This window comes from Moschus berezovskii, chromosome 15 (genome assembly GCF_049115385.1).
Source record: "Moschus berezovskii isolate FMDL1 chromosome 15, NW_MosBer_1.0, whole genome shotgun sequence".
Lineage (NCBI taxonomy): Eukaryota > Metazoa > Chordata > Mammalia > Artiodactyla > Moschidae > Moschus > Moschus berezovskii.
In genome coordinates this window covers 79,994,053-80,016,123 of record NC_142474.1, presented here as the reverse complement: position 1 = coordinate 80,016,123, position 22,071 = coordinate 79,994,053, and the positions used below count along the sequence as shown (strand labels likewise).

The 22,071-nt window shown below is 43.5% G+C and overlaps 1 long non-coding RNA gene across 1 annotated transcript in view; it reads right to left on the bottom strand.

Moving 5' to 3' along the window:
- LOC129556486 (uncharacterized) overlaps window positions 1-18,079 on the bottom strand; it is a 64,654-nt gene extending 46,575 nt beyond the window's left edge. Inside the window, exon 1 of the long non-coding RNA XR_008686016.2 lies at window positions 17,765-18,079. This is a non-coding gene — a long non-coding RNA (uncharacterized LOC129556486). The remainder of the gene's footprint in view (window positions 1-17,764) is intronic.
- Between the last annotated feature and the right edge of the window lie 3,992 nt (window positions 18,080-22,071).

Below are 22,071 nucleotides of genomic sequence, written 5' to 3'. Positions count from 1 at the left end.
AGGTGATTTTGTCATTACCCATAAATAACATTTCCGCCCTTACATCTTAGACAGAAACCTAGGATTTAAGACCTGCTGGCAATGAGACAAGCCTCAGATGGCTTTGTGACAAGCATGGGCTAGCCTTAATAATATAAGAACAAGTCTAGATTTGAAGAAAATCATCAAATTTTTAAAAAAAGAGAGAGAAAAGTATGTCATTGTAAGGGAATATTCTGACACAAAGTAAAACTAGATTGATTTTAATGCTTCCGTGCTTGGGTCTAGCTCCTAGAAAGGTAAGAAGCACAGAGGAAGGAAGAGAGAAAAATCTAGAGAAGCACATACCCAAGGGAGTTTGTCTGACCCCCTGGCCAGATTTTGTGAGCAGGATAACTATGGTGGTTTTCAGTCCCAATGCAAATGCACTGAACATTTTAATGTATATGTCTCTGTCAGCTCTAATTGCTCATCAGCTTAAAAAATGAATGTTTGTGGGAGCCTCATTGCCTGTTAATGAGATTGTAGGGGCTTAAATGCCACAATTGGAGTGAACTGCATGGATCTTTAGCTTCTAGGTCAGGACCCAGCCACTTCCAATACAGGTAACAGCAAAAAAAAAAGATTTAGAATCTTAATTTTAAAATATAATTTTCCTTTATATTAGAGCAGAAAACTCAAATGCCCATTAGTGAATGAATTTACTGTTTGCACTTTTCCTAAGAATATAGACTAAATTATCTTTATAAGGCCAAGTTAGAAGCCCTAACCTATTTATGAAATAAAGTTGTTGAAAATTAAGATGTGAACTCTCTCTAGGTCATTGTAGCAGATGGGTTAGTGCTCAAGTAAAGGTGGCCGGCTGCATGCAGCTGCCAGCTCCTTGTCTGAAGGGTCGCTCTCTGCTCCCCCCTCAGGGCTGGTCACATGAGCTGGGGAGTCAATTTCCCTGAAGCTGGCCTTAGCCGATGAGCGGATGAAGGGTGGGAACTACTGGGTCCCTTGCTTCTGGCCTTGTAGTCAGGACAACTCTCGGAGTGGGTTCTACTCTGCCCCTAGAGGCCCCCAGTGGTATTGAGCTACTATTGCCCTGGGCGTAATCTCTCATTAACACACATCATGTTTCTTTCCATTCCCTGTCTCAACTTCACTACCCTGTGAGTACCTCCTGCACAACCCACATGACTTGCACCCCAACCCTAGCCTCAGGTGTCCACAGAAAGGGAGACGTCTCTACTGGCAATCTGGTTACAGTAGGGGATGGTCCGGTTGTCTGATACTAAGTTCAGAAAGATTACGGAGACTATTTTCCCTCTACTATGTGTACAAAGAAAAATGTCCAGGTACTGGTAATCCTACTTAGGAACAGGTGTATGGCATGCCAGTATGAAGTCAGTTATTTGTCCCATCTCTCCTGGGATATGTTCTCCCATCCTGTCCCTGTTAGCCTGCCTATCAGGTCTCTGTGCCCAGTTACTCATCCATCACTGTAGTCAGTGGATTCCTCCTTAAGGCCTTTCATTAGTATTTGGGAGTATTTGGAACTCTTTGTGATGCCCATGGAATTGAGACTGAAAAGAATCGCAGTAGGGTGTTGGAGGTGGATAATGCAGTTCTAGTCTCCTTCAGAGAGGAAAAGAGTAACCATTCAAGGTCCCTAGAGGAAGGGGCAATAGACCACTTGGGCAGGCCCATCCTCACAGTCTTTGGGCAGGGCCGGTGTGGGCAGAGGACATTGGGCTATGGGTTTGGAGATGGTGTTATCCCGCCTGATCTATGTAACACTGGAATGTCAATTGGATCATTCCTTGGCATTGGTTCCTTCTTCTCTGAGATGAGAGCAAGTAGACTAAAGAATTCCTTAACTCTTTAACTCCATTCTCTAATTTTCAGTCGCATCCAGCTGTTTGCAACTCCATGACTGTAGCCTGCCAGGCTACCCTGTCTATGGAAGTTTCCAGGCAAGAATACTGTAGTGGGTTGCCATTCCCTTCTCCAGGGGATTTTCAGGACCCAGGGATTGAAATGGGATCTCCTGCATTGCAGGTAGATTCTTTACTATCTGAGCCACCAGGGAAGCCCCTATTCTCTAAGAGTAATGGTAATTTGTTATTCAAGTGCGTGTGTGATTAATCACTCAGTCATGTCCAACTCTTTGCAACCCCATGGACTGTAGCCTGCCAGGCTTCTCTGTTCATGGGATTCTCCAGGCAAAAATACTGGAGCGGGTAGCCATTCTTTTCTCCAGGGCCTTTTCCTGACCCAGGGATCAAATCCAGGTGTTCTGTGGATTCTTTAATATCTGAGCCAAAAGTGATGGTAATTGTTAAAAAAAAAAACAACTCGGAGGTTGTGGTTTAGTCACTATGTCGTGTCCAGCTCTTACAATCCCGTGGACCATAGCCTGCCAGGCTACACAGCCATGGGATTTCCCAGCAAACATACCGGAGTGGATTTTCATTTCCTTCTCCAGGGGGTCTTCCTGACCCAGGGATCAAACCAAGGTCTCCGGTATTGCAGGCAGATTCTTTACCCACTGAACCACCAGGGAAGTGGGAAGTGATAATCTCCTAGATTTGAATGTGTCCTAACTTATGATGGATATTGGTTTGCGAAAATGTGATTTTTGTAATTCAAAGGTGTCTCAACCTAACTAAACACTTTAGAAATTCCCACAATAGTCTTACTGATGTAACTCAAAAAATACCTCTTTCAACAAGATAAATCCAGAAACTAGGAACATAAATGTAAGTGAGTGAAGAGTGAGTGAATTCGCTCAGTCGTGTCCGACTCTTTGCGACCCCATGGACTGTAGCATACAAGGCTCCTCCGTCCATGGGATTTTCCAGGCAAGGGTACTGGAGTGGGTTGCCATTTCCTTCTCCAACATAAATATAAAGCAAAAAAAAAAAAAAAAGTTCAAGACTTTAGAAAAGATTGGAGGTTAAATGATAAATTTAGAAATACTTATTTTGAAAGAAAGTGTTTTCTCTTCATCATGTCAGTTGAAAATAGATGTAACTAATAATTTTTGTTTGGGGTAGATCCTTATTCTCTGCTCCCCGCCCCTAACTCCCTTCCCCCATTCTCTAATATGGACACACACATTCTCAGATCCCTTAATTGTAAGTAAATTGACTTTCCAGTCAGCTATAATAATGCACCGTAGCCTTTACCACCACTCCATTCACATATTTGATATACTTGGGACTTATTTTTATATGGTAATGAAACAGAAATCTAGTTTTATTTTTATCTGTAGATACCCAATCATCAAATAAAGCATCTTTTCCTAGTGACTTGAAATATCCTCCCGTTTGCCCTATGGATCACTCCCCTTTGTATATGGTTCTGCTTCTTGACCATTCTGTCCACTGGTCTGTTTGCTTCTTCTCACAGCCATAGGTTTGATTTGAATGGATGTGGTAGCTTGGAAAACAACTTTCCGAAAGATAGCCACGACTTAATCCCTGAAACTTGTAAATGTTGTCTGTTTTGGGGAAAGAGGTCTTTGCTAGTGTGATTCAGCTAAGAATTCTGAGAGGAGGCAGTCACCTTGGATCGCCAGGATGAACCCTGCGTGCCGTCACCGATGTCCTTAGAAGGAGGCCCCGTGGCTCGGAGACAGAGGCAGGGGACGGCTGTCAGGAGTGGGCTTGCCGCCGCCTCCAGGCGCGGGGGGCGACCAGGGACGGCTTCCCCCAGCCGCCGCGGGGCAGGGTCCCGGGACCGGGACTTCAGACCCGGAGCTGCGACAGGGGACGCGTCTGCCGTCTGAAGCTACCAAGTGTGGAGCAGTGTGTTATGGCGCCAGTGAGGCTCTAACAGAGTAACTGTTTGTATGTTTAAACGGTGAGTTGGCTCCCTAATTATTACTCTTTTTCAAAAATTTCTTGGCTTTTTAAAAATCATTTAGTTTTCCAATGGAATTTTAATTATTCTGACCAGATTCAATTCAGATTGAAATTTCATTAAATTTATACATTAAATGTATTTTTATGTATTTTTATGAAGTGCATCCTCCTACCCAGGAGTATGATCGTTTTCTAATTTATTTTTGAAAGATTTCATAGTTTCCATAGTTTTCTTCATTTCTAACGTGTATTTTCTCATTTATTCTTGAATATATTTTTTCATTATTACAAATAATAATTTGTAAGTTGATATTTCAATATGGAGAAAGGCTATTTATTGATTTTGTACATTTATCCAATCTCTCTCCCACCCAACTTTCATGCTCTCTTACTGAATTTAATAGTTGCTTCAGTGGAATCTCTTGAATTTTGTAAGGACACAATAATTATTTTATTTACCAGTTATATTGCATCAATTAGCACTTGCTAAACAGTATTCAGTTGTAATAGTAATAGAAGTTATCCATAACTTTTCTATATTTTAATGGGATTCATTTCAGGGTTTTACTATCTTTTTTCACTTTTTTTGGCTAGACTGCGCAGCTTGAGGGTTATTAATTCCTGGACCAGGAATTGAACCTGTATCCCCTGCAGCGAAAGTGCTGAGTCCTAACCACCAGACTGCCAGGAAATTTTTAACTACTTAATGTTTTTTATTAAGTATATCTTTATCCTGCTTCCTTCTATTTAAATTTTACCTAGAATTTTTAAGGCGAATGAATGCTGGATTTATAAGTACATCAGTTTCTTATAGTATAATCATATGGCTTTCCTCTCTTTATTAGAGGTAAGGAAGTAGGTTGATATATTTCAAACTTTGAAATTTCCTTGAATTCTTTGAATAAGATTTCTTTGAATGCCACATTTGAGTGTGGCATTGTTATTCTATTTGACTGAAATTTTTGGCTGACACTTTAGAAAATTGACTCAGGGCTTTATTTTTTATATAAGCCTTATCAGATTTTTTATTGAGTTTATATAATTTTAATAAAACAAATGTATATCTTTCTGTCATTTACATGCCATCTCCAATCATTTCAATTGCCTAGAAATTCCACTATTTTTAAAAGTTAGATTAAACTTGACTATGAAACTAGCTGGGCTTAGTGATCGGAGAAGGCAATGGCAAGCCACTCCAGTACTATTGCCTAGAAAATCCCATGGATGGAGGAGCCTGGTAGGCTGCAGTCCATGGGGTCACTCAGTCGGACACGACTGAGCGACCTCACTTTCACTTTTCACTTTCACGCATTGGAGAAGGAAAAGGCAACCCACTCCAGTGTTCTTGCCTGGAGAATCCCAGGGACAGGGAAGCCTGGTGGGCTGCCGTCTATGGGGTCGCACAGAGTTGGACACGACTGAAACGACTTAGCAGCAGCAGCAGCAGCAGTGATTTTTTAAAATGGTAGATATGTAATTATTTTAATATCAACTTACTGGTTATTGCCTAACTAGATATTTTAATTCTTGTTGAGCCCATTTTACTTGATTATACTTATCAAGGTAATAAAATTTTTATACTATATCTATATATACAATTTTCAAATAAAAATTTAAGTCTCTCATGGGTCTGCAGTTTTTCTTCTTCATACAACACACTGAACATTTCTGCCTTTGTTCACTAGTCATGCTTGTCACTCAATCTCATTCATCTCTTCAGTGAAATTGCTTTTGTTTGATGTTTCCTTCCGATTCTATTGCTTTTCTATTCTATTCTTTATTTTTTTGAGAGTTTACAATTGCATCTTTCCTCTTTTTTTCTTTTTGGTTTATCATATCTGTCCTAATATCTTCATTTGAAAAATGAAGTTCATTTTTTATAGTCTTTAATAAATAATAAAACAATAAAGACATATTTTTGCATAATGTATTCTTAGCTACATCCCATAATTTTCTGTACAAAGTGTTCTTTTTGTTTCAGTTTCTCCCTAGTATTTTAAATACTGTGTGAATTTAGTTGAATTTTCTCATGGATTTAATAATTATTTAGAAGAATACTTTGAGCTTTCATGTAGTTAATGTCCTTTCTGGCCTTTTTATTGCTGATTTCTAGCTTAACTGAGTCTAATCAGAGAATGTGGCCTATAAAAATCTCTCCTTGGATTATTTTAATAATATTTACAATATGGCTAAGTACATGATCAATACTATTAGTTGCTCCATCAAAACAGGGAAGAATGTATACCTACTGTTTCTAGTTTACAAAGAGAAAGGCCTTATTCATTTGGTAACATGTTTCTAGTAAGTTGAATTTAATGATTCTATTCTTCAGTAAATTGTTTATTTGCTATTTGTTTGATATTTGGAATTCAGCAAGCTACTTATCAATTATCAACAGCTGTATTAGTACTTTTCCAAAGTTTCCTTAAGCTTATAATGTGCTTTTGTTTTCATTTTATTTTTTGATTTGTATATGGCAGATGAGATATTTAATGCAGACAATTTTGCAACTATTATATCTTTTTTGTTGAATAAAACTTTCACCATTATTTATTCTTCTTTTACCTGTTTGATGTTTTGCTCTTTTATGTCATTTTGTCTGGCGTTAATAGTCTCAACTTTGCTTCATTTTGATTTGATTACCTGGTATATATTTGATAAACTCTTTGTGATGCATATTTTATCATCACTTCAATCTGATCATCTGCTCTGAAAGAACAATTCAGCTGATTTATGTTTATTTTAATAACTGATGTATGGTTTGTGTCCAGACAATTTTATGTTTGCTCTCTGTTACACTGTTTTCCTTTTTCCTTGTGATTATAAATATGGAAAAGCAGGAGGCATTACTGGTCTTACCGTTCTGTACTTTGCACATTCCCTATCCTGAGATCCATGTTGTGAATCAATTCTTTCTAATTTGTTAAACTGTATCCTTGAATACTTTCCTCAAGGTTCAGAAAGTTTTATTCTCTAGATATACTCTCTGAGACTTTGGAACTCTGAAAATGGATGCTATTTCCAGTAGTGGTGTATGATATTACAGCTGGATATAGGGTTAGAGAACCCTCCAAATTGCTTATTAACGAGAAGTGCAGTGTTCTTGCCTGGAGAATCCCAGGGATGGGGGAGCCTGGTGGGCTTCCGTCTATGGGGTCACACAGAGTCGGACACGACTGAAGTGACTTAGCAGCAGCAGCAGTGGTGACCTATCCAAGTGCACTTGCTAATCCTTTCACACATGAGGTCCAGTAGCAGCCCAGCCCACTGGTGCTTCTTTTCTAGGCTTACGAGGGTCACAAGTTCAGAAAATCCCTCTAAGATTCACAAGTCCCAGATAAGTAGGTGCATCCTTCTCCAAGGCCCTCATGGATGAGCCTCCCTGGGTAGCAGCAAAACCTATAGACTTCAGTCTAGGCCTCCGGAAGAAGCCAGCCAGTTCTGTGTGGGTTCCTTAGCTTCTGCTGCCATGGGCTCCCCTGTAAAGCTCAGAAACTGTGCCCTCAAGGATTTTCCTCTGACTCTCAGCCTATTTTGTTTTTTCAAAAAGGAAGCAGAAGGGGTGGAAGTACAGATAGGCATTCTGGCACGTGGCCCCAGGATACCATATTGCCTATATACTGGGTTAGCCAAAAAGTATGTTTGGATTTTGCTGTAAGATGATGTTACAGAAAAACCCAAACACACTTTTTGGCCAACCCAATACTTCATATTTCTATGACTTGTACACATTTTCTCATTTTATCTTTCCAACAACCTGCAATTTAGAGAGGGGGTGGACTGTGACCCCAATTTACAGAGGAGAGCACAGAGGCTCAGGAAGCAGTCTGCTTCTCCAAGGTCGCATGGCTAGTGAGTTACCAGGACAAAACAGAACAAGGGTCCAAGTGTTCTGACATCTACTCCAGTAATTTTCTTACTAAGAGTTTTTCAAAAGTGCAGTTTGCTTTTGCTTGGTTGCAAAATACATTAAACAGGATATCCCACCTGACATGGGGGTGGGGGAAATCTCTCTCCTTTACCTTAGCAGCAAAAAGCTAAAAGAATGCTTCGGTATTCAAGAGCTGTTCTCTTTTTAGTCCACTGTATGTTTTTTCTTCATAGTCTGAGTTCCTACTCAGACAGGTGTTCGGTTATGGGTGCAAACCAGTGAAGGGTTTGAGTCCACACGATTCTCTTTGAATCATAGCTGATTTCTGGATTCAAGAGGATTATGAACAAGTACCTGCTGGCGCCAGTGGTAAAGAACCTGCCTATCAATGCAGGAGACGCAAGAGATGCAGGTTCCATCCCTGGGCCAGGAAGACCCTCCGGAGAAGGAATGGCTACCCAGTCCAATATTCTTGCCTGGAAAATTCCATGGACAGAGGAACCTCGCAGGCTACAGTCCATGGGGTTGCAGAGAGTTGGACACCACTGAGCATGCACTTTTTTTGTCACTCACGTTATCATTCACAAGATTTGTCTCAAAACTTAACTCTTTTTTAAGAATCACCAGGAAGGGGAACACCGCAGCACAGTGAGACAGAGCTGGCCGTACTTCACAATCTAAGCTTTCAGCACGAACCCTGTACGGGTGCTGAAGAATGCGTGCACACTTATTAAATTCTCCTTACGCCAGAGGACTTCTAATATTTCATAAAATCCAAATTCCCCATGCTTATGTAGAAAAGTTGAAGAAAAGTGGGTCTGAATCAGTGCAAGTGTGCTAAGTTGCTTGAATTGTGTCCAACTCTTTGCAACCCTATAGACTGTAGCCCACCAGCCTCCCCTGTCCATGGGATTCTCCAGGAAAGAATACTGGAGTGGGTTGCTATGCCTTCCTCCAGGGAATCTTCCCCATTCGAGGACAGAACCTGCCTCTCCTGCAGCTCCTGCCCTGCAGGCAGATTCCTTACCACTGAGCCACCAGGGAAGATGTCCAGTCAGTGGTTTAGAGCTTCTCAAACTTGCCTGTGTATCAGGATTCCCTGGGGGGCTTGCTGACACACAGATTTCATTCCCAGAGATTAAATACCTCTGGAGCTGCTTGAGGTTCTGCACTTCAGCTGAAAATCCCAAGTAGTGTTGATGCTGCCACTAGACTGACCTTCCTGTGAGGACCACTGGACATCCTGGAGTGGAGTATGAATGACTGAAGTTCATCTGCCAAGGCCATTCTTTCATAACCCTGTTCTATCCCATCTCCAAGCCCTGAAATATTTGTAGTGTTTCCAAGCCCTTAACAATTCCTGGCTGAAGTCAGAATTGCTAAAGGTAACTCCATTTTTTTCAGAGCGATTTCTTTTAATAGGGTATAGGAATTCCAACGGAGAAGGCAATGGCAAGCCACTCCAGTACTCTTGCCTAGAGAATCCCATGGACGGAGGAGCCTGGTAGGCTGCAGTCCATGGGGTTGCTACGAGTCAGACATGACTGAGCGACTTCACTTTCACTTTTCACTTTCACACATTGGAGAAGGAAATGGCAACCCACTCCAGTGTTCTTGCCTGGAGAATCCCAGGGACGGGGGAGCCTGGTGGGCTGCCGTCTATGGGGTCACACAGAGTCGGACACGACTGAAGTGACTTAGCAGAAGCAGCAGCAGGAATTCCAAAAACCTCATAAACTAACACAAGAGACTCTAGAGAAACATTGGCATACATGGTCATTTGCAATTGTTGGTCGCTCATGCTCAGGATGACCCAAATTGCTTGGTGAAGGTAACTCAGTTCAGTTCAGTTCAGTCACTCAGTCGTGTCCGACTCTCCGCGACCCCATGAACCACAGCACTCCAGGCCTCCCTGTCCATCACCAACTCCCGGAGTTCACTCAAACTCATGTCCATCAGTCGGTGATGCCATCCGGCCATCTCATACTCTGTCGTCCCCTTCTCCTCCCACCCCCAATCCTTCCCAGCATCAGAGTCTTTTCCAGTGAGTCAACTCGTCAGTGAAGGTAACTACACAGCTCAAATTGAGTCCTGTTTGTTTCAGGAGGTCTCAGCATACTTGGGGACAGCAAGCAGAGTGTGTGTATATGTGTGTGCGCACACGCGCTGTATGTGTGGGGGTCAGTCATGTCTGACCCTTTGTGACCCCATGGACAGTGGCCTGCCTGACTCTTCTGTCCATGGAATTGTCCAGGCAAGAATACTGAAGTGGGTTGCCATTTCCTTCTCCAAGGGATCTTCCCAACCCAAGGATTGCATCCATGTCTCTTGTGCCTCCTGCATTGGCAGGTGGATTCTTTACCACTGAGACACCTGGGAAGCCCAGAAAGGCAGATGGAGAGGGGATAATTTTTTTTCTTAAATCTGGATCTTCTTGGAAGCACCCTTTTAGGTGTTGTCAGCTATAGAATTGATCATGCATGTTTGATAAAAGTAGAAAAGAAACTATTTGGGGGTGGAGATGGGGGTAAGGGTTGGAGAGGAAAATAGGAAAGTGCAAATATAAGAAAGAACACTCAATGCATTGCCCACAACATGCAACAAAAAAATCCAAACAGACTCTACGAAGCATCTGTGAAAACCTCAGCAGGAGATATCTTTTTTCCCATAGAGTGAAGGGGCTGAAAGAGTTGAGATACGTGGCATCATTGAGAGGCATGGGAATAACAAAAATAACCAAAATCACAACAACCCAGAGGGAGTCAAACATTGGCTTGATCCTTTAGCAGGAAGAGATAGCAAGTCTTAAAATGCAAAGCTCTGTAAAAGCCAGCTGCATCATTTAAATTCAACGACCCAGAGAAAAGCTACAGAGCTGCCAACAACCCCTGGGATACACCTGGATTTGATTTTGACAGTCAAGAACTCCCAAGAGAGGTCAAGGGTCAGAGGTCATTCAGGAGATATGTGGCCCCATTTGTTCATAATCAGAACTCATCTGTGAGCCTCTTTCTGTTTTGTAAGTTTCAGTTCAGTTCAGTTCAGTCGCTCAGTCGTGTCCAACTCTTTGCGACCCCATGAATCACAGCACGCCAGGCCTCCCTGTCCATCACCAACTCCTGGAGTTCACTCAAACTCATGTCCATTGAGTCGGTGATGCCATCCAGCCATCTCATTCTTTGTCATCCCCTTCTCCTCCCACCCCCAATCCCTCCCAGCATCAGGGTCTTTTCCAGTGAGTCAACCTCTTTTGTAAGTTTACTTGTATCATTTCTTTTTAGATTACAGCCATTATGTAAAATCTAATTCTAGAAACTAAATAATACATAATAATAGAAACAAAAGTAATAAACACTCAAAACTCATCCCTCTGATTCTTTAAGGGCATTTTCCAGTCTCTGCCCTCTTGAGGTTATTGGCAGCAATGGGGTCTGTGTGGTGGCTCTTAGCTCTCGGCTCGTGACCTCAGGTGGTAGCTTGAAACCAGTCATGTGGGAGTATTTATACCAGGATATTCAGCAAATGCTACAAATCAAGGCCTTTTCCCCCAGAGAGCCAGTTGTTAAACACTGGCCAGCACAGCACTGGGATAAGGTTTTTCTCCCAGATAATTGCAAGCTACGTAATTTTAACCACAGGCCCAAAGCAAACACAGGCCTGGACACAGCTGGGAAAAGCCTTGCAGAGCAGATAGATGCAGCCAAGACAACTTGAGGATGACGACAAGGCCAGCGGGGTTGGATGTCATTCGGAGCAAACTCCTCAACCATGCTGGCCAGATGGCCCGCAGGCCCTGTGCTTGATCCCTTTGAAGGGAAGGGATTCAGTTCTCAGAGCTTTCTCAGCCTTCCAAAGACATACAACCCAGAACAGCCTGCAGTTGCCCCTTAGCACTGGCCATTGGGAGAGAAAGAAGTCCAGACGATCATTAAGGGAAGTAAACCAGCATTAAATTTCTGTCAGATTTCTGAAAAACGCAGTTTCCTCACAACCTCACCACCGCGGTCAGCATCCGGAGAAACTGGCCTCCTGAGGTGGGGTGGGAGGCAACTGAGAGGGCTCGTCTCTCCTAGCTTCTGTCAGGAGCTCCTCAGCCCTTGGATGCATGTGGTCTTACCTGTGAGTCCACCCTGACCAGCACAGGCGGAAAATCACACCCTTCAACTGGTCTAATCACATGCTCCCTCCGGGCTTACTCAGCTGCATCTCCACCCGCCGTGTCTACTCTGACTTGACATCAAGTGCTCCTGATCCCCTTGGTTTTCACTCTGTCTCTGCATCTCTGTTGCGTCTGGAGCATCGAGCAGGTGCCTGCCACGTATGGCTCCGATGATGCATCCTTCTCAGCTTCCAGCTGGTCCTCCATCCAACCGCACAGACAGAACACCTGGAGATTTGTAGCAGCACGGCCCGCTCAGCAGATGCAAACCCCTTGGGTTCCGAGGCCACCCAACCTGTTTGGTATCCCCATTTGGACAAGATAAATTGGAAGAAGGGAGGCAGCTCCTTGCAGGGCCCTTCTAGACCAGGGTGATAGAGCTGGATCCAGAGGATCCAGTGCATATTTATCCAGTGCATATTTATCTTGGAAGGAACCTCCATGTTAAACTTAATTTCTGAGACTAAGTGAAGTTTTTTCTAAGCATAAAAACTGTACTCCCAGAACAAAGAAGACTATATTCATTTTAATTCAGTTATGAGAGTTGGCAATTTTGGTTGGTTTGGAACTTATTTTTTTGAAGACCTGGTCTCTTTGTGTCTTTGTTTATTTCTCTGCAGTCACATTTATTAAGGTGTAAATTACATACAATAAAATTTACCTTTCTGGCACACAGTTCTATGAGTATTAACAAATACATGCAACCCTGTAACTACCACCGCAATCAACATATAGAGCAGCTTCTTCACAGCAAACATGCCCCCACGCCCCTTTGTAAGCAAGCCCTATACTGCTCACAAGAAACCATCGATCCACTTTCTATTCCTGTGGTTCTGCCTTTTCCAGAATGTCATATAAATGGAATCATATAGTATCTTTCCTTCTTAGTCTGATGTCTTTCACTTGGAATAATGCATGTAAGAGTGAAATTTTCACTCTTACTTTTCACTTTTTCATAGTCTAGCTAACAGTTCCAGGGCACTGTGTCAAGGCTGTTCTAAGGTATGTTCAGGAAGCAGTGGAGACAAGCACAAACAACAGGTCACAGAAATCTTCTCAGAGGAGGAAAACTGTGACTCAGGTCAACAAAGTCAAACACAGCCTCCTAAGGTAGAGAGTGAACATACAGACAAAGGAATCAGTTAACAAGGATGAGGAGACATTAAAGCAAAGAGCTTCCAGACTTCCCTGGTGGTCCAGTGGTTAAGACTTTGCTTTCCAGTACAGGGAGTACAGGTTCGATCCCTGGTCAGGAAGCTAAGATCCCACATGCCTTGTGGCCAAAACACCAAAAAACATAAAACAGAAGCAATATCGTAACAAATTCAAAGACTTTTAAAATGATCCACATGAAAAAAAAAAGATATTTGATAAGACAAGCAAAAACACAAAGAGCTTCCTCCCTAAAAAGAGAAACATTGAACAGCAATACATTTTTAGTCTAGAGACCAGGGGAAACATAAGCCTGCAACTTAAAGACACAAGTGAAAAGGATGCATGCCTCTAACCAGCCAGGACTCCAACTTTGTTCCCACAAACATCCCTCCATTTGCTAGGACAGTGACAAAGGAGCAGAAACTTTTAGAATTGGAAATCCGTCAGCTGAACAAACAAATTCTACAGCAAACCTCACCCTGAATTGAGCGTTTGAAGAAGTAAGATGGGACCAGAGAAGAGCTCTGAGTTCCAGCTCTGAAATTTTCCCGGACACGTAAACGTGAGAAAATCATGTATCTTGTAAGGGGATTTTATATCCATTAGCTTTCCCATGGCAATGTTAACAGGACAAAATTGAAAAAAATAATCTGCAGAGTTTTGGCCAAGTGAACACAGGGTAGCAGATCAGCTCCGTGGCCAACCAATGGCTTTATCCTGGGCAAGTCTCTTGACTTTTCTGGCCCTTTCCTCATTTCTGTTACAAAAAAAAAAAGAGAGGAAAGGAATGAAGTTGGATCAAACCATTTCATAAATTCCTCCTAGCTCTTCTCTTTTCTAATTGTGTAAATGACGTCAAAAACATTGGGCTTAAGGAAACTTGCCGCACTCTCAGAAACTGGGCTGGAATAAAGGCGCCATTCATGGCCCCAGAGGTCAGGGAACACAATGAGGCATTTTGTGGAGTGGTGGGTGGAAGGGTGGCTAGAGAGTCTGGGAGTTCTGGAGTCTGGTGTTCTCTCTGTCCGCTGATCAAGGAGTCACTAAAACCATGATAGCAATAGTGAAAGTGGAAAAGAAAAGCGAAAAGAGAGCACCCACAAAGTCCAGCAATCTTCTTGTAACTCTACGAGGTACAACAGAAACAGCTCCAGAGGCCACTGTCCTGACCGGACTGTCTCTAGTGGAGGGCCGACTCCAGTATGCATTCTCAGCAGCTCGGGTGTCGTTGCGGTTGGCTGTCGTGGTCTTGGACTACTGGAAGCATTATCAGAAACGAAGCTGGATCTGCGGGTCTTGGGCTCCAGAAGAAACAGGACTGCTTCCAAAGGGAAGATCATTTCCCACTTCCCTCCTTTTATCACTGCCTCTCTGCAAGCCTTCCCCCTTCAGCCCCCTGCCCTGTGTCTGTCCCCACCCTATAGTTACAACACAATCCCAGGAGGACCCCTCCCTCCCTGAGGGTGGTCCAGGGCCTCTTCCCAGCTCTCTTTGCAGAGAGGTGGTACCCTGATGCATCAGAAAGTCCAGCAGGATGATGGTTGTGGTCCTAGCATGAGGCCTGGATTCCCAGAATGCGAAGGCCACAGGGACCCAGAAAACACTATGCTCACTGGTATTCAACCTGTTTTTAAAACAGAGCAAAGCCTCTTCTCATGTAAACCTTGCAAGGAAAACCAAAGTGAAAAATTGATAAAAGCAGCAGAAATGGGGCCTTGTGAGGGTGGGGCGATTCCTAATATGCTCAGCCCCTTACCTTCAACACACATACATTTGTGCTTTACTGCACACACACACACACACACACACAGAGACTCAAGCGCTGCTAGGGGAATAATTTTTTTTTAAAGTCTTCTCCCAATCTGGAAATCCTTCCCACAAAGTCAGTTATTACCAGGTAAGCATTAAACCAGAGCGTGAAGCACATCACAGGCCACCTGCTGAGTAAGAGACACGGAGGCAGGAAGCAGTCATGCTGGCCGTTCACTCAGCCCAGTGACACAACCGACGAAACACATTTTCAAGATAAACAATAACAAACCCTCAAGGTGGGGGACTTGACAGGACTGCTGCTCACACATAGTCCATCCTAACTTGGGGATTGGGGTGACCGCCTGTGCGTTGCTATGAATGTGTGTACTCAGTCACGTCCAACTCCTTGCAACCCCTTGGACCGTAGCCCGCCAGGCTCCTCCGTCCATGGGATTCTCCAGACAAGAACACTGGAGTGGGTTGCCATTCCCTTCTCGAGGAGACCTTCCCGACGCAGGGGTTGAACCTGAGTCTCTTGCATCTCCTGCGTTGGCAGGTGGACTTTACCACTGAGCCACCATGGAAGCGCCTGTATGTTGCTAATTACCCAGAAAATAGGACTCTGTTTTGCACCTTGAAGGGACTTAGGCTCCTGCCCTTCCCTAGAGACCTGTCTCCCTTGAGTTTTACTGTCAAATATTTTGCTCTCGGGCCCTCAAAGAAGCCTTTCCTGGTCCTAAAGCTAGCAAAGACTTACTTCATTTCTAAAGTAAACGTTCTGTCATTTTCTAAGGTAAAAGTTCCGACAAGGGGAGAAAAGTCCCCCCGGCCGCCTTATTTTCACCAGGGGGAGTTAGGCCTCTTAGGTTTAATTCGTGTTTGTCCTTACTGATGCATGCACAGACACACATACTCACACACAGCACTTATTTGAATCGTCAGTGATCCTGAACTCAACTGCCTGATTCCTGCTGTGCGCAGACAAGCCAGGTTCACGCTGGGTGAGGACTTTCTCAGCAGTGTTGGGGCCAAGTTACAAGGCTAGCTGGTTTGTTTGCTGCCTCCCCACCTCTGCTCTCAAGCAGTGACCCCCATCCTGGCTACACTCGAACAATGCAATGATGGGGTCCCATCCTGGATCAATCAAATCCCGATCCCAGAAGATGAGGCTGCACTGTTTCTTCTGTCCGTACCTTGCCGCTCTTTCTTATTCTTACTCAACTAAAGAAGAAGCTTCCCTAGGCAAAAGGAAGCCTCTGCCTTCATCTCCCTAGCCCAGCCCTGCACATCTGGGGCTCATCTCCAAGACAAAGTCAGCGGCACTTGGCAACAGAGATGAGGCTTTCTTTTTATTTTTCTAATTTATTTTATTGGAGGCAAATTACCTTACATTAATATATTGGTTGGTTTTGCCATACATTGACACGAATCCGCCCCGGGTGTACATGTGTTCCCTTTCTTGAACCCCCCTACCCCCTCCTTCTTCCCCATATCCTCCCTCCAGGTCATCCCCGTGCACCAGCCCCAAGCATTCTGTATCATGTGTCGAACCTGGACTGGTGATTCATTTCACATATGATAATATACATGCTACAATGCCGTTCTCCCCAATAATGAGGGTGAAGAGGTAAAACTGTCCATGTTAGTGGCTCTCAATCTGTAGTGTATGCATTTCTCGTAAGTTTCAGGGTGCTGCTGCTGCTGCTGGTTTAAACACGACATTTTCAGAACCACTTGGCCATCTCACTCCTCTCTCTGTACCTTCCCTCCTCATGGGACAAGCAGGAAAAGAAGACGCCAGGGTGCCTGCCCTTTGTTCCTTCTGCACCTCTGTTACCACCCGAGCTTGCCCATAGTTTGGGGTAACTCTTGAAAGATGCTTCACCAGGCTATTTTTCAAGTAGTTTTCAAAAGAAAATAAAATCTACATCAACAGACTTGGTGGCTTTGAGAGAGGGCCCTGCCTGCTCGCCACTCCATCGGAGAAAGCTCTTTGTAGGCTGCACAGGGAGAGAGGGTTGTTGGTGGGAGCTGGCTGCAGACAACATTCTTGTTTTCATTTTGCTGTTGTTTTCCGCTCCACCCCCAGATGTTTTTCACTACCCTGAGCTGACTCTTTTTCTTGCCCCCAGGAAACTGGGGTCTATCACCAAATAGCAAAGAACAAGAGAACTTTAGAAATGTAAAATTATGACCCAATCTGCAGTGTTGCAGAGCCATAGAAGACGGTAAATAAATAAGGGCCAGTCCGAAAATACCAGGAATTTGAATTGACTGAAAGAATCAGAGCTGTGCTTTAGCTAAAACTGGAGGAATCTGGGAAAAACAATATACACCAAGTCAAGAAAAAATTCACTTTACAAAACAAACAAAAGAAAGGCAAAGGCGAACAGGCGTGGGGAAAGTGGAGAGACATAAAAAAACTGAAAAATGGAGAATAAAGATTTGAAGACATCTGGTTCTGATTCAAACCAAATGTAGGTAAGATGTCTCAGATCATTTTAAGTCCATTGTCTTTGCCAAAGTTTCTGCCCAACTCAATACTAACATTCTCATGATGGCCTCTGGCCCTCAGCTCCTACTTCTCTTGAATGAGTTTCAAGTTCGTGATAAGGTTGCTGGCTTGAGCAAATAAAAATACAGGGCACTCAGATAAATTTAAATTTCAGATATTTCAAATATTCCACAGCGTACACTTATACTAAAAAGGTTTTCATTCTTTATCTGAAATTAAAAATCTAATCAGGGACCCTGAGTCTGTACCCTACATCATCACACCAGTCTTAATGCGTAGTTTCTATATAAACTCAGGCATTGGGCTCTGCTCTTATTCTTATTTGCCAAAAACCAAGCCAACCACCTGTAGCCTTTACTACAGTTCCTAGATGATAGAAAGGTTAATATCACAGCAGCACATTTAACTTTACACTCAAAGTGGGGTCTAGCATTTGCCCAAAGTTCCTCTGCCATTACTACAGCTTGGATTTCACTCACCTCCACTTTCTTTGTCTGCCATCACTTCTTTTTCTTACTCTTCTTACATTCGAACTCCAATTCATTTCAAATGCCTTATATTGTTTTATTCTTCCTGGCCTTCATCTGGGTCTATTATTCCTGGCCTTCAGATGGGTCTTCATCTGATACTATTTTGCACCCCCAAACAGTATCTCAAAGTATCATCTAGAAGTTTTAAAAACATACAGATGATGAGGGTCAATCCCACTCTAAAGCCAATTATAGTAGAATATTAGGTATTTAAAACCCCCAATGAATTCCTGGCTTCCCAGGGGGTGCCAGTAGTAAAGAATCCACCTGCCAATGCAGGAGACACAAGAGACTTGGGTTTGATCCCTGGATCGGGAAGCTCCCTTGGAAGAGGAAATGACAACCCAGCCCAGTGTTCTTGCCTGGAAAATTCCATGGACAGAGGAGCCTGGTGGGTTGCAGGCCATGATGTCGCAAATAGTCAGACATGATTGAGCACACACGCATGCAGTAAACCCTAGGGCTTCCTGGGTGGCTCAGTGGTAAAAAATCCACCTGCCAATCCAGGAGACTCAGGTTCAATCTCTGAGTTGGGAAAATACCCTGGAGAAGGAAATAACAACTCACTCCAGTATTCTTGCCTGGAAAATTCCATGGACGGAAGAGCCTGGCTACAGTCCAAGTTGCAAAAGACTTAGCAACAACAATGAATTCTAATGGGCAGCCAAGGCTGAGAAATATTCACTTAGATCAGTGTTTCTCTAACATTAATTTACCCAAGAATTAGAGAAGATCTCACCAAATTGCAGGTTCCAGTTCAGTAGATGGGCATCCAGCTAGAAACGGTGCATTTCCAACAACCCCCTGGGTGATACTGAAGCTGCCTGTCAGAGGACATTATCAGTCACAAAATCTCAGAGAGAATCAAGTGACAGGTGTTCAGATCCTCCTTTGAAGGGAGGGTTCATCACTGACAGATGGAGCAGATTCTAAACATGATGGCTAGAATGCCAGCTCCCAGGGTGGGCAGTTGGATATACGTGGCATCATGAAGGTAGAACAGCATCTCTTGATCCCATTAGCTTCCTCAGCATCTGAGACTTGAACTGAGATGTTTAGTTCCAAGTACTTCCTTAAAAAATTAGACCCAGCGTTTATGTCTCTTTGCTTGTTTCAAAGTACTTACCAGAGCGACAGCTTGGTGGCCTCACCCTCTTTGGAAAACATACAAGAGAGCTACGCGTCCCCATTAGACATGTAACTGAAGGTTGGGTCTGGCTGCTTGCCACTCAAAAGCCAGAAAAGAGTCAGGTTGGTGGAAAGGAAAGTTTGTTTTATTTTGGATGCTAGCAACTGGGGGAGAGCATGGGGACTCCTGTCCAAAGGCTGACTCCTCTCCCTTGACAATCAGTGGGCAAGTTTTTATAGGCTGAGGGAAGGGGCTACATGTAGAAACAGCACAGGCAGCTCTGACAGTCAGCTTGAAATTGGTCATTGGTGGTCTGAACAGTGGCATCTTGATTGTTTTAGGTACAGTTAATCTTTAGTTCCACGGTCATTTTGTTCACATTTCCTTGAGGCCAGTTCTCGGAATTACGGCAGTTTATGTCATGGCTACATTCTGGTCATCATGTAGTCAACCTCTCCACCTGGGTGGGGAAGACAGCTCACAGGACGTGGCTAAATATATTATCTCTAGCACTTGAGGAGGAACTAATTATCCCTGACTCTGCCTACTGACCAAACTATTGTTGTTTTGTCCTATTTGAGTGCTTGCCTTTGTTTTGGCATTTTCTCACTTCTCTGATTAAACTTATGCTTTGGCTAAAGTTTTTCCACAGACAAAAGGCAGGCAGAGGACATGGGGTGCGCTGGGCTGGGGGAAGCACCATAGGGTCTTGCTCCATTTCAGACAGATGTAAAAGAGGAGGCCCAATGATAATAGCTCCAGGATCATTATTGAAGATGTTTCTATTAAAGCCAGATGTAGCCTCTAATTTATATTATGAGTGAGGATGAACCAGTGCTCCTCAAATACTCCTGTGCACACAAACCCCTTAAGTCTTGAGAAAATGCAAATTGATTCAGCACATCTGGGTGGAGCCAAGCGTGGGTGGAGATCAGCTTCCAGGTAATACGATGCTGCCTGTCATATCATGGACCTCACTTTGCGTGTCAAGGAACTCATCGTCAGGCCAGTGGACTCTGCTCTGACATCGAGTGGACTCAGCTTTCTCAGCTGTGGCCTTCTTCTCATTCTCCTGTAAGGTTAAGCATTTAGCCAACCTCGTGGCTGAAAGATGGACTGAGAGTTCTGTTCTCTGGCACTGTTTATCTCCATTAAAAAGTCAGACACGATGCTTTGGAAAAAATGTGTTTTTTTCCTCAATGTACCCTAAGTTATCTCCTAAAAAATAAAGTGATATGTAGTCTCAACATTTCAGCCTTCAGAATGTTATCTCAGTGCTTCCTATGGGACATGATCTGCATCACTTGTGTGCAAAGGAAAAGATTTACAAACTCAGTATTGATCCACATCTCTTACTATACTATCAGCACTTGAACACAGGTCTCTGAAAACCTCACAATTTCTACTTTGCAAGCATAACCAATCCATGTTTCTTTTTAAAATTCACTCTCACCTTTAAAATAAATGCATTCTCTTGGCTTGTGCCAGGAAGAAAGAAATAGCCAAATTTCTAAAAATGAATTCCAAGTTAAGAATTCAGGCAGCTCTTGATGTCAAAATCATGATGTCAAAAAGGAAGGCTGTGTTTATTTGGCGAAAGGTCTCAGTTGACAGTGTCCTTAGAAATAAAATTCTTACAGTTCCCAAAAGAACTGATAGAAAAGTTTGTCAAAGGTCTCCAAAGCTCTCTCTCTTTTTTGGGAGGAAGAGAGAAAAAAAATGAAACATCATCTCTTCCAGACACACCAAGTACTCAAACACCCACACTCACTGTTCTAGGGGAAGGTACCACATTTTTCAGCAATTGACAGAGAATAATGGTGCCTCCATTCCCCTCATACAAACCATTGCCTTCCTGTTTGTGAAAGATTTATGGCACTAATAGCCCCAGTTTTGCACTCCTCCCTGTGACTTTGGTAGCGACCTCACACACTGACTCTGGACTTAGCCATCTGACTTGTCTTGGCCAATGGGAGAGCTGCAAGCTAGACGCAAGCAGACACTTGTAAAAGCACAGTATCTGCCTGCCCTCTTCTCTCAGGACGCGCCTCCGCTGTTCTGTGGGAGTGTTATGAGACACATACAGGAGAGTAGCGTGAAACCGAGGCAGACCTACCCCAGCCCTCCCCCAGCTAAGCATGACAGAGAGCCCAGGGAGATCAGCCGAACCCAACCCGCATCAGCAGAACAGCCTGGCTAACTCCTAGACTCAAAAGTAATGCACGCCTTGTTTCAAACCATTGTGTCTTGTGGGGCTAGTTCCACAGAAACATACACTGAAAACACATTTGACATCATGCTCTGAGAGTGGGAAAGTCACATTCTTTTCTGAGTCTGACAAGAGTTTTGACTCCTTCCATGAAGGGGTCATAAACCCAAATACCTATAGATTATAGATGACAAGCAGGAAATTGTAAGATGTGAAACTATTCAGTCAAAAGACAGCACAGTAGTCATCGCAGATAAATGAAAACATACAATATATCAAAAAGCATTCATACACGGGGCTGCTTATGTCTTTAAAAAACTACATAAGCCGATTAAAAACGTTATCAGTTAGCTGAGTATGGCCCATGGGCCCCCACAGCTGAAGTCTAATTTCTAGAAACTCTAGAAAACAGGCATGTTTTGTCTCTAGAAACAGGGATATAAATGCTTTGGCCAGATTCTTACAAGTGGTTGAAGATCAATCCAGGACTTGAACCAGCCCTCTTTCCACCACCCTACAAGGTGGTGGTATTATTAGCATTTTATTGCTGAAGTTAGTAACTAGTCCAAGATCACATTCCTGGTTAGTGGACAATCTAGGATTCAAATCCAGATCAATCTAGTGAGCATACCTACTATTCTGTCCCTCTGTACATTAACCAAGAATGTTTCACATGTCCCATACCAGAAGTCAGTGAACCATGGCCCAGTCCAGCCACCTGTTTCTGTAAATAAAGTTTTACTGGAATACAGTCAATTATTTGTCTATGGCTGCTTTCCCACTGGGCTTCCCAGGTGGCTCAGTGGTAAAGAATCCACCTGCCAATGCAGGAGACACAAAAGACACCAGTTCAATCCCTGGGTCAGGAAGACCCCCTGGAGGAGGAAATGGCAACCCACTCCAGTATTCTTGCCTGGA